The sequence below is a fragment of the Callithrix jacchus genome, chromosome 14, assembly GCF_049354715.1.
Source record: "Callithrix jacchus isolate 240 chromosome 14, calJac240_pri, whole genome shotgun sequence".
Classification (NCBI taxonomy): domain Eukaryota; kingdom Metazoa; phylum Chordata; class Mammalia; order Primates; family Cebidae; genus Callithrix; species Callithrix jacchus.
The window spans coordinates 35,985,400-36,001,816 of NC_133515.1; the positions used below are offsets into that span (position 1 = coordinate 35,985,400).

Here is a 16,417-nt window from a genome sequence, read left to right on the forward strand (position 1 = left end):
ATCAGTTGAAAAGCCATGACTTTATTTTGACCTACAAGGCTCTTGACATGGGCTGATCTATTGAACCTCTTTGATCATCAGACAAGAAGGTGTTATACATGGAAGGAATGAAAAATAAGCTGATTATATCAACACCGTAAAAATTATTTTCTCTTGGCCTTGGATATGATATATCCTCTGTATTGAATGATGCTATCTTAACTCACTTTTCTCCATTCCCAGATATTCACCTAGACCACTTACTCATCCTTCATATATAACCTTAGGGAATACTCACTTTCAGAAATAACGTGCCTACTTTTTAACCCTGGATCTGGTTTCTTACCTATTGAACACTGCACTTCCCATACTTCTTTTATTTTACCATAACTATTTATGTCTATTTGTCTGTATCCTTTTTAGAGTCCCATAGAAGTGAATACATCTTGATTATTGATGCCTCATCAGTGTGGTCATACATAGCCCTTGAAACATAAATAGCCCACAAAAATTGCTGTTGCATTAATTAAAATTATAAATAATTACATTTATGACAGCTGATATATATTGAGAAATTGCTATTTGTCAAGCACTCAGCATATTGTGTGCATTGTCTCAATTAACACTCATAACTCTTTTTAAGGATAGTGTTATTGTTTCCATTTTATAAGTGTTTGAAAGATGTTTTTGAGAGATTAAAAAATTTGCTCAATGTCATACAGCCAGTTAATGGAAGAGCCAGAATTCACATCTAAGTTTACTGGATTCTTAAGCCCATGGTTTTGACTCAGCATATTCTGTCACTAATATTAGTACTTTAAAAAACACAAAATTATTCTTTTAAGTTTTTTATTTTTGTTTTTGAACATTCTGATTACTGTCAAATATCTCTGTACTAATTTCTGGTCAATAATGTATACAATTAATTGTAGTAATTTTTAAATATGTTTTGATGTTTCCTAGTAAAAATTCATATTCCCTTCTCCTTCAGGCCTCCTTCTGCATATAGTAAGATGTTCCATACATCTTTGCAATTATCTTATTTTTATTTTAATTTTTAACTAGTATGTTTTTAAAAATATTACCCTAATATTATTGTAATTAATAGGTGAACTTTATCAGAATTTAATTATTTTGGTGGAAGTCTCACTGAGATTTCTATTTGAGTTGTGAAACTTATTTTTTTTTACATAAGAATGGTGAGAATAAGCAGCTATTTATTTGCCCAATTTCCAAGTTTTTAATAATTTTCCTTAATATAATAAATAATTTAAGACTAACACAAAGCATTTACTAGTTAACTATCTCATTACCCAATGTTTGTTTTATTAAATTATTCTGGTCTTTTTGTTTTATTTTCCTAATTTTAAATTTTGAAATAATTATAGATTCACAGGAAGTTGCAAATATAGTAAAGAGAGTTCTCAGGTACTATGTATTTAGGGTCCTTCATGGATTATACTTTATATAACTGTAAATGCAACACCAAATCCAGTAAACTGATGGTGTTATAAAATGCGATTAGAGTTCTGTCATTTTATTGCATGAGTACATTCATGAAACCACCCCTACAAAACACAATCAAGATACAGAGCTATTGCATCATCATAAATATCTCCATTGTGTGGTGATCTGTTGTATGGTAATGTGTGCTTAGCTTTGTGAGAAATTCTCTAGGTATTTTCCATATTGACTCTGCCATATTACATTGTCATGAGCAGCGAAAGGGACATTTTCTTCACATCCTCACCAGCATTTGCTGTTGTCACTATTTTTACTTTTAGTCATTCTACTAGATGTGTAGTGATGTTTCATCATAGTCTTATTTTACATTTCCCTTATGGGTGCTGCTATTGAATACCTTCCCATATGGTTTTCTATCATTCATGTATTCTCTTCAGTAAAATGTCCCTTCATGTTTTTCTCCATTTTATAATTGGATTTTTTTCTGTTGTATTTTTAAGTTTGTTATAAATTTCTGATATAAGTTCTTTATCAGCTTGTGATTTGCAAATATTTTCCCTCACTCTATAACTTATCATTTTCTTCTCTTGACAGGGCTTTCACAAAGCAAAAGCAAAATATGTAAAAAGGCTTTTAATTCATGTATGTCATAACTTTCCATTTATAAAGGTATTTTATTTCATCAGCATTTGAACTTTCCAGCAAAAATCTTATCAGTCTGCTTTATTACACGCACAACTATTTCCCTTTTGATGAGTAGTTTTAAATGATAGTGTAGTTTTGATTTTGATTTTCATATATTTATTGCTAGCATACTAAAATGCAATTTTTAAAAGTTTATTTTGCACTCTGTGAACTTTTTGAAATCATGTGTTTATTCTAGAGGATTTTTTTGGTAGATTATTTTATTTGATTAATACTTCCAATTCTCTGTAGAATAGCAGTGATGAGAGTGAATAGCCTTGCCTTATGCCCAGTCTTAGGAAAAAGCATTCAACCTTTCACCATTAACTATGATGTTAGCTGTAGGGTTTTTGTAGCCTTTAGAAAAGGTATTATCACATTGAAAAAGCTCCCTCCTAGTCCTAGTTTTCTGAGTTTTTATCATGAATGGGTGTTGAAATTTGATAAATTTCAACTTGATGTTTTCTGCATCAAGTGATGTCACCATGCAGTTTTTCTTCTTTTGCATATTAATATGGTGGGTTACATTTCTTGGTTTTGAAATATTGATCCAGCTTTGCATTGCTGGAATAAACCTAAGTTTGTCATGTTCTACACATCTTTTTATATATGGCTTGTTAAGGGTTTCTGTGTCTGTTTTTCCTGAGGGATATTATCTGGTTCCCTCCTTCTTTTCCTCCCTTCCTCTTTTCCTTCCTTCCTTTTCCTTTCTCTATGGACTTTATCAACTGTTTGGTAACAGAATAATATCAGCTACATAAAATGTTAGGAAATTGTATTAGTCTGTTTTCATGCTGCTGGTAAAGACATACCCCAGACTGAGTAGTTTATACAGGAAAGAGGTTTAATTGACTCACAGTTCCACATGGCTGGGAGGCCTCACTATCAAGGTGAAAGGCAAGGAGAAGCAAAGTCAAGTCTTACATAGGTGGTGGCAGTCAAGAGTGCTTGTGTAGGGGAACTCCCCCTTATAAAACCATCAGATCTCATGAGACTTATTCACTATCCGTGGAAAGACTCATCCCTATGATTCAATTACTTCCCACTGGGTCTCTCCCACAACACATGGGAATTGTGAGAGCTACAGTTCAAGATGAGATTTAGGTTGCAGCATAGCCAACCCGTATGAGAAATCTTCTGTTTACTTCTGTTTTTTTAGATGAGCTTGTTTAAAATTGTTAATTCTTCTTCAGATACTTGGTATAGTTTTCTAATGACATCATTCTATATTGGATATTTATTTTTCAGTATTTTAAACAATTAAATTTCTTAATCTATATTGAGCAAGTTACACTATCTATTGCAAATTGGCTGAGTAGCGACAATTTGTGCTTTCAATAATTGGTCCATTTTATTCATGTCATAAAAATAATTTTTGTAGAGTTGTTTACATCATTCTGTTATTAACTCTCTGATATTTGCAGAGATTATAGAGATAATCCCACTATTATTCATGACACTAGTGTCTTTATTCCTTTACTCTCTTGCTCTCTCTCTTTTTTGTTGGCTGTTAACCTCAGGTATATTAATTTTATCAATCTTCTCAAACAAACAAATTTTGTTATTTTGAATTTCCCTGTTTTCACTGTTGTTATTTCAGTGATTTCTGCTTCTGTTATCTCATTATTTTCTTCCTTATTCATACTTTGGGCTTATTTTGCTCTTCTTTTTTTGTCCATTAAGGTGGGAATTTAGATTGCTAATTTTAGACTTTTTGGTTAATGGTATAAATTTTCCTGTAATTAAGTGTGATATTTAATTTCCAAACACTGGTGGATTTTCCTGTTATTATGCTATTATTGATACCCATTCTGATGCCATTGCAGTCAGAGAGTATGCTTAGTGAAATTTCAGTATGTTTCAATATTCTGAAGTGTGTTTCATGGTCTAGGATATAATCTATTCAATATATGTTCTATGGACATATGAAAATAATATGTAATCGGCTGTTGATGGGTAGAGTGACTATAAATGTCAACTAGATCATGTAGTTTAATGATAGTGATATTGGGTTCGTATATATACTTACTGAATTTATGTCTAGTTGTATATCACTTCTTGAGATATTGGTGTATAAGTATTGACTGTAATTGGGCATTGGCCTATTTCTCCTTTCAATCTATCAGTTTTTGCTTCACATATTTTCTATCTCTGTTTGGTGAATGTACATTTAGGCTTAATATCTTTCTGCTGGATTTGCCCTTTTATCACTATGTAATGACCTTCTCTGATAGTAGTAATTTTGTTTGCCATGAAATATACTTTGTATAATACATTAATACAGCCATGAATCTTTTCTTTGGTTATTTATGTATTCTTTATATATAATTTTACTTTAACCCACATATATCATCATAATTTAAGTGAGTTTCTCATAGACAACATGTAGCAGCATCACATTTTAAAATTTGCTTTTTTCATCTTTATCTTTTGTTTTATTTAAATTATTTACATTTAATAAATGTAATTATTTATATGTTACTGCTTATGACTGTCATTTAACTATTTTTGTTTTCTGTTTGTACTCTCTCTTTCCTATTTCTCTGTTTGCTTTTAATTCTCTTCCTGAAGCTTACGTGACCATTGTTGAAAATTCTGCTTTTATTTATCAATAGTGTTTTTAAGTATATCTCTTTGCACAGCATTTTTAAGTATTTGCTCTGTGCATAACTTATTAAGGTCAACTGCTATCAACATTATAACAGCTCAACTGAAGTATAGAAAACATTTATCCCTTTATTTTGCTTTACTCTCCCTTGATTATAATATAATTATCTTAAATTTATTTTCTCTACATTTACTGAGAATTGCATTTGACAATGTTAAAATTTTTACTTCTACCATCAAAAATAATATAGAAAACTCAGAAAAAGGAAAGATCTATTTTATTTACCCATATTTTTATTTCTATTTTTCATCCTTCTTAATATTCTAAGATTAGTTCTTTTATTATTTCCCTTCTGTCTAGAGAATGCCCTAAACCTGTTCTTTTAGGGTAAATTTGGCAACAGTTCTCATTTGTTTTGTTTTGTTTTACTTTTTTGTTTATTTTCCTCCATTAGAGAATGTCTTGATGTTTCTTTCATTTATGAAGAATAGTTTTGCTTGATATAGAAGCTGGGATGACGGTTCTCTTATTAGCATTTAAAAAATGTGGTACCACTTTCTTTTTGCCTTTATGATTTCTGATGACAAATTCACTGCCATTTGAATGTTTTTCCTCTAAAGGTAAGGTGCCATTTTTCTCTGCTTTCACTACTTTTTTCTTTCCTTAGTTTTCAGATGCTTACTTCATCTATAGGTATACATATGTGTATATATCTGTGTAGGTTTTGTATATGTATGTATGATATGTGTGTATAAACATATATATATTAATGTGTATTATCCTTTTTGAGATTTGCTCTTCTTGATTTTGTAAGTTTACATTTTGACAGTTTTGGAAAGTTTTCACTCTGTTTCTTTAACTCCCTTTTCAACCCTTCTTTATTTTCTCCTCCCAGGAGTATAAATATGAATGTTAGATCTCTTGTAATAGTCCCCCAGGTTCCTGAGGATTTTTTCCCAGACTATTTTTTCTGTTGTTCAGATTGCATAATTTTTTTAAAAAATGAAAATAACATACTTTTGATTATACTCTCCTCATTCTTTTTATACATTCTATTTCTTCACTGATCTATTTTATAATATCACATCATAATTGCTCAGAGGCAAATTTATGTTGGAGGATTTAAAATGTTATCAGATACTTCTCACATTCATATCATCTCAATGTTGGCATCTGTTAATTGTCATTTCCTTTTCAAGTTGAGATTTTTCTGGTTCTCAATATGTCAAGAGATTTTTTTAAAAATTAAATTATGAGTAACTGCAGGACTGGGTATGAGACTCTAGATATCACTTAAATATTGCTCAGATTAGCCTTTTCTGAAGCAGCTTCAATAGAGGAAAGGAGAGGAGAGTTCCCATTACTGCTAGGTTGAAGCCCAGATTCCCTAGTTGGACTCTATTGACAGGTGGATTAGAAGAAAGAACCCTTTTTACTACTGGCTGGTGGTAAATTCTTGACTCTCTACTAGGTCCACCCCAGCTAAAAGTAGGGAAGAGTACCTTGTAACCCTAAATTAAGAATAAAAGTACAGAATTCTCCCATTTTCAGCATATGGATGTTTGACTAATCATTTTATTTATTTATTTGTGTGTTTAAAAATGGGAGGACTAAGTGCCGTATTTTATATTAAGGCCAATATATTAAGACCAGTAAATAATATAGGAGACAGAGAAGGTGAGGAGAATGTAACCACCCTGGTATTAGCCTAGACATTTGGGAAACTACTGGTCTTCCAGGAACTATGAAACTCGAAAGAGGGAGAAAATTACTGGGCACAGAAGAAATTCAAGGCAAATTTACTTAGCTATGGAAGCCAGGGACGGAACACAGACAAAGAACATATGAAGGCATAGGGAGAAGGCAGCCATCTATAAGCAAAGGTGAGAGGTATGAGAAGAAACAGTCCTTCCAAGACCTTGATCTTAGACTTCTAACATCCAAAATTTTAAAAGAATCAACTTATGTTGTTTAAGCTCCACTTCATTTCCTCCCCAAAATCTAGGGATGTCCCCATATCAGATGCAAGCAACTTTATTGTTGGTCATAACTCTTCCCTCCCCATAGCTGCTTGTCTTCTTTTAGATACAATGATGCTTTTCTCCTTGGTTTTCTGGTGTGCTTGCACTTTGTTGAAATTTTGGAAGGGTCACCTTGAAAATTGGGTTTGTTTTTATTTAAATTTGTTAAAATGAAATGAGGTAGGAAAGAAAAAGTTGAAATTCACTTTAATTTTCTTTTCTGATTCAGAGGCCCTCAAATCTAAGAAAGCTTAGGAGAGTGGTGACATAGCATCATAGCAGCAAGCATGGCATGGGTCTTCTCTGTCCATTTTGGTTGTACCACTAAGTTGGTTAGGGCATTGCTCCTGTTCCAGCAGAAGTTAAGTTGATCTTGTTTGTTAGAAATAAAAGACAAATAAAAAACCAAACCTCTTTGCTTAGCATATCCAGCTGCGCCAAGTGTATGTAGGGTGCAATATATGCCAATGCAGGATCCCTATACTGTGCCAACTAAGGTATCTGATGACCTCCCTCAATGCTATAGTTAGATCAAGATTTACACCCCTTAAATGCTCCAGCAACTTCCCTATCTCAGGTCTCAGATATTCTAAAGCAAGACCTATTGGAATCTGCTTCACGTATTTCTGATGCCAACTATTGTCTTGAATTTCATAAATGATGGATTTGTTGACTTTTCATCAGATCCAAATATCTTATCTAAAGCCATCAAAGTTTCTTGCATACTAATATCTGTCAGCAAGTCTTAGGGAATATTTTATTTTTAACATTTTTAAATTAACGTATTCATGCTCTGAGCTCTCATTCTAGTAGGCTTATGGAAAATCCAATCTCAGGAATTCTCAACCTGTAATCACCACCATCCACCCAAATATCATCAATCTCAGGGAGAAAACTACTGGGGTTTTATTTAGTGACATGACAGTGACGAATTTGCCAACAAAATACCATGTAGTGAAGCCTAGATCCCCATGCAGCCACTAGCAGTCACAGAGTATAGCGGGTGAGTGCAAGGGCAGTGGAGCTAAGTAGTTCCGATTCAAATAGCCTCTACCGTTAGTTCCGCGGTCTTTGCTATTGTATAACCTCTCTTCACCTCAGTTTTGTTTTTTTCATTTGTAAAATGTAAATTCTAATACTTGAGCTCAAATGAATTTTATGGAGATTAAATGAACAAATACAGGTGAAGTTCACAAAGCAGGGATAAGACACATAGCTAGCTTTAGACGCACGTCGAATATTATGACTTCCGATGTACTATATTCTCCCTGGGGTGGATTCAAGTACGCATATTACTTAGCCTCCTTTTCATGTCAGTTCCATGCCCATGTAGTGACTTCTTATTCTCTTTCTTCCTCCATTTCCCTGGAACTCCTAGCAATCCTCTCTGCTGAGCTTAAAATTTTACAAAATAGGAGTACATGTAGTTTTTTTTATGGTCATTCAAAATCTGTGGCTAAAAACCCCAAAGTTAAGCTAGATTTAGGGGGTGGAATGGGGGAGATGGAATTTTGCTCTTGTTGCCCAGGCTGGAGTGCAATGGCAGGATCTCGGCTCACTGCAATCTCCACCCCCATTGTTCAAGTTACTCTCCTGCCTCAGTCTCCCGTGAAGCTGGGATTACAGGCATACTTCACCACGCCCCGCTAATTTTGTATTTTTAGTAGAGACGGAATTTCTCCATGTTGGTCAGGCTGGTCTCCAACTCCCAACCGCAGGTGATCCGCCTGCCTCGGCCTCCCAAAGTTCTGGGATTACAGGCATGAGCCATGGTGCCAGGTAGCTTTTTTCGGAAAATAGGAAGAAGAGATAAGTATACAAGGATACATGAACATTTTCCTGCTGCACACAACGTATGCCTTTGATCATTTTGGTGGGAATATTGGAGAGAAAGAGAAATCAAATCCATGTGCTTAATTAAGCCTTTGCCTTTCTGAAAAGTTTTTATATTTTTCTGTATAATTTGTGTTCATATTTTGCTTTACCAATTAAAGCATATATGTACATTTAAATATATTTATGAAATCACTTAAGACCAGGTTATGCACATATAAATTAGTATGTGAATATATTTTCATAGTGTATATATAATTTTTCAGTAGTGTTTTATTTATTTTAATAACTTTATCTTTGGAGAAGTTTTAGATTCACTGTAAAATTGGGCAGAAGGTACAGAGATTTCCCATATATACCTCCACTCTATCTATGTATATTCCCTCCATTTTCCAACATCCTCCACCCAAGTAGTACATTTGTTACAGCTGTACTAAACGTATTTTGAAAATCATTATCATGCAAAGTTCATAGTTTACATTAGGGTTCACTCTTGGTGCTCATTCTATGAATTTTAGCAAGTTTTTAATGATATTTAATAGTTTCACTGCCCTACAAATAATCTGTACCCTGCCTTGATATACCTCGCTCCCTTCTAACCTTTGGCAACTATAATTTTTTCACTCTTTCCATAGTCTTTCTTTTTCCAAAACAACTTGCAGTTAGAATCATATAATATGTAGCCTTTCAAAATAGTTTCTTTCACTTCATAATTTACATTTAAATTTCCTTCATGACTTTTGATTATTTGATAGCTCATTTCTTTTTAGCACTGAGTTATATACCATTATATGAATCAACCATATTTTATTTATCCATTCAATTACTGACAGGCATCTTAGTTGATTTCAAGGTTTAGCAATTATGAAAAAACCTACTATAAATGTTTTTGTGCAAATTTTTGTATGGATGTAAGTTTTAAACTTGTGGATAAATACAAAAGAACATGACTTCTAGGTCCTATGGTAAGAGTATGTTAATTTTGTGAGAAACAGCTAAACTGTCTTCCAAAGTAGCCATACCATTTTGCACTCCCACCAGCAAAAACGGAGAGTTACAGCTATTGTTCTACCACATTCTTGCCAGCATTTGGTTTTACCAGCATTCTAAATTTTGGCCATTGTAATAGGTAGTGGTACCTTACTGTTGTTTTAATTTTCATTTTCTTATGACATATAATATAGAATATGGAAAAATCTGTTGATATACTTATTTGCCATCTCCATGTTCTGTTTTTTTTTTAATTGTTGATGTCTAAGAGTTTTTGAATATTTTTGATAACAGTCCAAAGTCTTCTGCAAATATTTTCCTACAGGTTTTGGCTTCTCATTTCATTCCCTTGGCAGTGTCTTTGGTAGACCAAAAATGTTTATTATTTATTTATTTATTTTTAATATGGAGTTTTGCTCTTGTCACCCAGACTGGAATGCAATGACTGATCTCGGCTCATTGAAACCTTTGCCTCCCAGTTTCAAGCGATTTTCCTACCTCAGCCTCCTGAATATCTGGGATTACAGGTGCCCACCACCATGCACAGCTAATTTTTGTGTTTTTAGTACAAAATTGAACCCCTGACCTCAGGTGATCCACCCATCTAAAAGTTATCATCAACCCTAGTTTAGCTAAATTGTCTTCTATGTTATTTTCTAAGAGTTTTATGTTTTTTATTTTATATTTAGGTTTATGATCCATTTTGAATAAATTTTTGTAAAGAGTATAAGATCTCTGTTTGGATTCATTATCTTGTATGTGAATGTCCAGTTGTTCTGACATCATTTGTTGGAAAGATTGTTTTTCTCCATTATATTTTCTTTTTTCCTTTGTGAAAGATCAGTTGACTATATTTATGTGGGTCTATTTCAAGGCTCTCTGTTCTGTTTCATTGATCTGTTTATCTGTTATTTCACCAGTACCATACTGTCATGATTGTTGTAACTCTACGGTAAGTTTTGAAATTAGATAGTGTCAGACCTCCAAATTTCTTCCTCTCCTTCAATATTGTATTGACTATTCAGTGTCTTTTGCCTTTATAAAATTTAGAGTTACTCTGTTATATCTAAAAAATAACTGTCTGGGTTTCTGAATGGGATTACATTGAATTTATATATCAGGAAGAACTGACATCTTGACAATATCAAGTCTTTCTATCCATAATCATGCAATATCTCTGTATTTATTTAATTCTTGTTTGATTTTATCATTCAGAATTTTGTAGTTTTCCCCATGTCTTGTACATGTTTCGTTAGATTTATATCTATTTTATTGTTTCAAAATATGCTGATTTTGTGTTCATATTTTAATTTGCAACTGAATGTATATATACACTTATTAAAAACATATACAAACATACATACATAAAATACACACAATTATTTTGTATTCATAAACTAAGATAAATGCATATATATTTTATATATTCATAAAAATAGTTAAAATAAGTTTTTGTATATATAAAGTAATATACACATATTTATATAAAATAATATATAATGTTGCAGTAATTTTTACAGGTTGTATTTGAATGTCCAATAATCATTATTCTGGTGTACTAGCATAACTAGCTTTTAAAGGAAAACAGTCTCTAAGTAACATACAATCTTAAAATGATATACACATAATATATTAACATTATTAATATCATACATTATTAAAACCATTAATATAAACATTATAATGTTAAAATTATTGATTGCATTTACATGAAGAACTAAACATAAAAGTGCAACTTAAAAATACTAATTCATCTCTATTTTTATATGTAACTTTTTTTATTATAGGCATAGGCCTAAGTATGAACACAAAATCAGTATTTTTGAAACAATAAAAAAGATATAAATCTAACAAATTCCCTAGTATTTCCTAGGCGTATATTATTGAAAGTACAATAAGACATTTTTGTGTTGCCCAAACTTTTCTCTCCAACCTCTTAACAATCACAGATATTGTCAGAGTAATGAGCACAGGGAGGTGTGGTGAGCAACTAAGTTATGAAAAATAAGAGTCCATTTAGAGTTATTAGGTAGTTTGTAAATTTCAAATACAGTGTCTTCAAAATGGCAGTGAATTCAGCAAAGTAGTTTTGTTCTGAGTGCAAGGTATAAAGAACAAATAGTCCTATTATTTCGAAAGCACTTCTCTAAGAGACAACATTGCTAGGAACTAGAATATAGAGGGATGGTTTTTCATGTATATAACAAAAAAAGAGAAAATGTTTCAATAGGTCATATGGTGGTATGGTTTTGTGATTATTCGATTTACCTACACCAAGTTTTAAGTGTATAGAAACTGCAGGTCCTCAGTTCTGTACATTGCATATTCCTCACTCCTTGTGAAGTTATATCTTGCTTTCCTTGTGTAGTTGCCACTCATATCTTATTAATTTAAAATGATGGGTGTATGGTCAAATGCTTACTATAGTATTAAAACAACCTGTAACATACTTCTGCGCTTCTGTTAAACAAAATGTTATGTGACATCCATCAATATAATTAATAACAAATAGACCTTGTCCTTATTTAGAAAATGAAGTAAAAATTGCATGGATCACAGAGGTGGAAATGTGATTTTGGAAGTATTCAAAAGAGCAATTTATTGGTGTAAACAGAAAACATACTTTGCAAATATCTTTATATATGTTGGCATATTTATCTCTGTGAATAGTACTATAAATTCATCCAGAAGTTTTATATTTTGATTGATAAAAAAGATAAAACAATGGAAAAATAATAATTTGTCTATATATGCTTATATGTATACATGTATATGTGTGTATACATGTATATGTATATAGGCATATATATATACATATATAGGTGTATTATCATAATTATACTTATGTAAGCAAATCCATAGATCTATATATATCCATGTGTACATTCATTATGACATTTGATCATCACATTTATATTATGAGGTAGGCGGGGAATTTCAACTTGATTTTCAAGGTTGGAAAATCAAAGGAATGTCTAAGGAAGCTTTCTACAATAGGACTGTCTGTGATGATGCAAATGTTTATATCTGTGCTGTCCAATTTGGTAGTCACTAGACCCATATGGCTATTAAGCATTAAAATTATGTTTCTGGTGACCGAAAAATTAAATATTTAATTTAATTTGATTTTAATTTAAATGTTAATATCCTCATGTGCCAATTTTGAACAGCACAGATATACAATTCTGTTCATTTATACACATCCAATTATTTACCTTTGTAGTGTGTATGTATTGGCAAAATGTCAGCAGAATTGGAATCATGCCTTCTGAGTAATTTCATCATGCTGATCACACTGTGAAACTAGTGAAGTATTTTGTCTAATTCCCAATTTATGGGGAAACAGATTAGAAAGCACATTCAGATGGAGATATCTCCTAAATGCTAAGCAATTATATTGTAGAAAACAAACTGTTGATCAGCCACTGAACCTAGTTAAATAAATTGTTTTGTCACTTGCAGATGTTTATATCTAGAATCACACACATTTCAAAGTAAAGGAAGCTGCTTTGCTTACTCATCAGTAAAGTTGGCTAGTCAACCCAGGATCAGAAAAACCTAGAGGAGATAAATAACTCAGCTAAGGATTTACAGAGTACTTAGTAGATTTTAAGATTAATGAAACTGGCTGATCATTTTATGTGATTGACTAATGTAGATCCTTGGCAATTTGGAAAAACTGTATTTTCTCCTGTAAGATTCACACAGTCCAAATGTTGCTTCACAGCTCCAGTGTTCACTCTGAAATTGGAGTGGGAATAATCATCTGAAATTGTATCTCTACAAATGACTGAGAAAGCTGTTTCAATCCTTTTCATTCTTTCCCATTCTGCCGCTTCAGAAACCTAAATTCACATGGTGTATGTAGTTGTTAAAAATAACATCTATTTTCATAAGCTAGATTGAGAGCTAGTTTGCTCTGAGAAAGAAAAAATGCAAGCTGCTTCATGTTGACACTAGAAGGTATCACAAAAAAACATAGCCATTTAAAAGAAATCATAGCCATTTTTAGGTTTCTTCAGAAAATTCTGAACATCAATAACTTGTTTTTGTTGTTTGTTTATTTTCTTTTTTTGAGGCAGTGTCTTGCTCTCTCACCCAGGTGGGTGTGCAGTGATGTGATCGTTGCTCACTGCAGCCTTGAACTTCTGGACTCAAGTGATCCTCCTGACTTATTTTTGTTTTGTTTTGTTTTTTTATTTTTTGTAGATATGAGGTCTCATTATTTCGCTGAGGTTAGTCTCAAACTCCTGGACTCAAGAAATCCTCATACTTCAGCCTCCCAAAGTGCTAGGATTACAGGCATAAGCCACACTGCCTGGCCTTGAACATCAATAACTTCTAACTTCAAGAACACACTGAGTTGTACTTTTAGAGTATCATTTCTATGTTTCCTTGCCCTGGTAGATTATTGCCTTCTTAAAACTTTCTCATAATCAATAAGCATTTTTATTTTTGTCTCTCTTCATAGCATTTGTTATATATTAGTTTTCTATTTTAGAACAACAAAACAATCCAGAATTTAGTGGTTTATAAAACTATGATCCTACACTTTAGGTGAGGATCAGGAATCTGGGCTTGGCTTGACTGGGTCCTCTGGGTCTAAACTCTCTCAGGGTCTTGACTAGGGCATCATATCAAGGTCCACCAGGAAAGGATCTGCTTTCACGGTTACTTACAGGAATGTTGGCAGGATTTGCTTTTTCATAGACTTTGGGCTGAGATCCTTAATTTTTGGCTTTTCCTTAGTTCTCTTCCTATGGGCTTTATCGTAGCATAATTAAAAACATTGCAAGTTGTTTCATCAGACTGAGAAAGTGAGGAAAAAAATAAAATGAGAACAAAAGGAAATTCATAGGTTTTTAGTCTAATCTTAAAAGTCATTTTCCATCGCTTTTGCCACATCTTATTTATTATGAACCTCTAGGTCTAGCTTACACTCATGGGTGAGGTGATGACATTAAGACATAAGTATCAGGAGGAGGTGGAGGGCATACTTGGGAGGTATCTCTGAAGCTGCTTTCCATAATCTCTATTTTCAGGTATCTACCAATTGCCTCAAACATATTTTCCTATAATCATGGTGCAAAATTATTTTTAATATAGGCATAAATGTCTGTTAATGATAATAATGTTATTCTAACATTAAATAAAACTCAAAAGTAAATGGACACTTTATTTCTTGGGATATAACATCAATTATTCCGTATTAAAAATAAAATTCTACTTTGGAAAAATGCGCATAAGAAAATTTACAATTTAATCATGTCTAGGTGCACAGTTCAGTACTGTTAAGCACATTTACACTGTCGTGCAACCATCACTACCATCTCTAGAACTCTTTTCAACATACAAAACTAAAACTCTATACCCATTAATCAACCCTTGTTCTCTCATTCCCCAAATACTGGAAACCACCATTCTACCTTCTATTTCTATAAATTTAAATACTCTAAATACTTTATATGAGTAGAATCATATTATTTATCTTTTTATGACTGTCTTATTTCACGTATCATAATTTCCCAAGGTTAATCCATGTTGTAGAATGTGTTCAATTTTTTTTTTTTTTTTTTTGAGACGGAGTTTCGCTCTTGGTACCCAGGCTGGAGTGCAATGGCGCCATCTCGGCTCACAGCAACCTCCGCCTCCTGGGTTCAGGCAATTCTCCTGCCTCAGCCTCCTGAGTAGCTGGGATTACAGGCACGCGCCACCGTGCCCAGCTAATTTTTTGTATTTTTAGTAGAGACGGGGTTTCACCATGTTGACCAGGATGGTCTTGATCTCGACCTCGTGATCCATCCGCCTCAGCCTCCCAAAGTGCTGGGATTACAGGTGTGAGCCACCCCGCCTAGCCCCTCATTTTTTTTTTTTTTTTGATACTGAACATTATTTCACTATCTACATACACTACATTTTTTTAAAATCCATTCATCTCTTAATAGATACTTGGGTTGTTTCCACCTTTTGACTATTGTGAAAAATGATGCTATGAACATGGGCATATAAATACTTTTTCAAGTCTATTCTAACAGTTACTTGTAGGTATAAACCTAGAATAGAAAATCCTGGATTACACGATAATTCTACTTTCAAATTTTTAAGGAACTACCATTTTGTTTTCATAGGAGCTTCACTAATTTGCATTCACCAATAGTGCACAAGGGTTACTTTTTAAAACTTTTCTTTGGTTTTATTTTGTTTTGGTTTGGTTTTTTGATAGTTTCCATTCTAATTGGTGTGAGATGGTGTCTCATTGTGGTTTTGATTTGTATTTTCCTTATGATTAGTGATGCTGAGCATCTTTTCATGTGCTTATTGGTCATTTGTATATATTTTAGAGATATGTCTTTTCACATTATTTGTCCATATTGAAAATAAAAACTTTTTTCATTGAGTTGTACAAGTTTTTAAAAATATATTGTAAATAGGAGTGTCTTATCAGATATATGATTTGCAAACATGTTCTTCCATTTGGTTGATTGCTTTTTCACTCTCTTGATTGTGTCTTTTGATCAAAGAAGTTTTTAATTTTCATGTAATTTTATTTATTTATTTTTGCTTTATCGCCTGTGTTTTTGGTGTCATATACAAAAATTTACTCTCACTTAATATTGCTAAGATAGCAATATTACCCAAAGCAATCTACATATGCAATACAATTCTCATCCAAATTCTGATGATTTTGTTTTACAGAAATAGAAGGATCCATCGTAAAATATATATGGACTCTGAAGCAACCCTAAATAACCAAATGATCTTTAAAATGAATAACAATTGTGAGGTCTCATATTTCTAGATTTTCAAACCTGTTATAATCAAACAGTGTAATAATGGC

The 16,417-nt window shown here is 32.6% G+C and overlaps 1 protein-coding gene across 2 annotated transcripts in view; it reads left to right on the forward strand.

The window, feature by feature from the left end:
* Positions 1-16,417, forward strand: part of LRRTM4 (leucine rich repeat transmembrane neuronal 4) — a 779,107-nt gene that overhangs the window by 267,049 nt on the left and 495,641 nt on the right. The gene's annotated exons all lie outside the window — the stretch shown is intronic.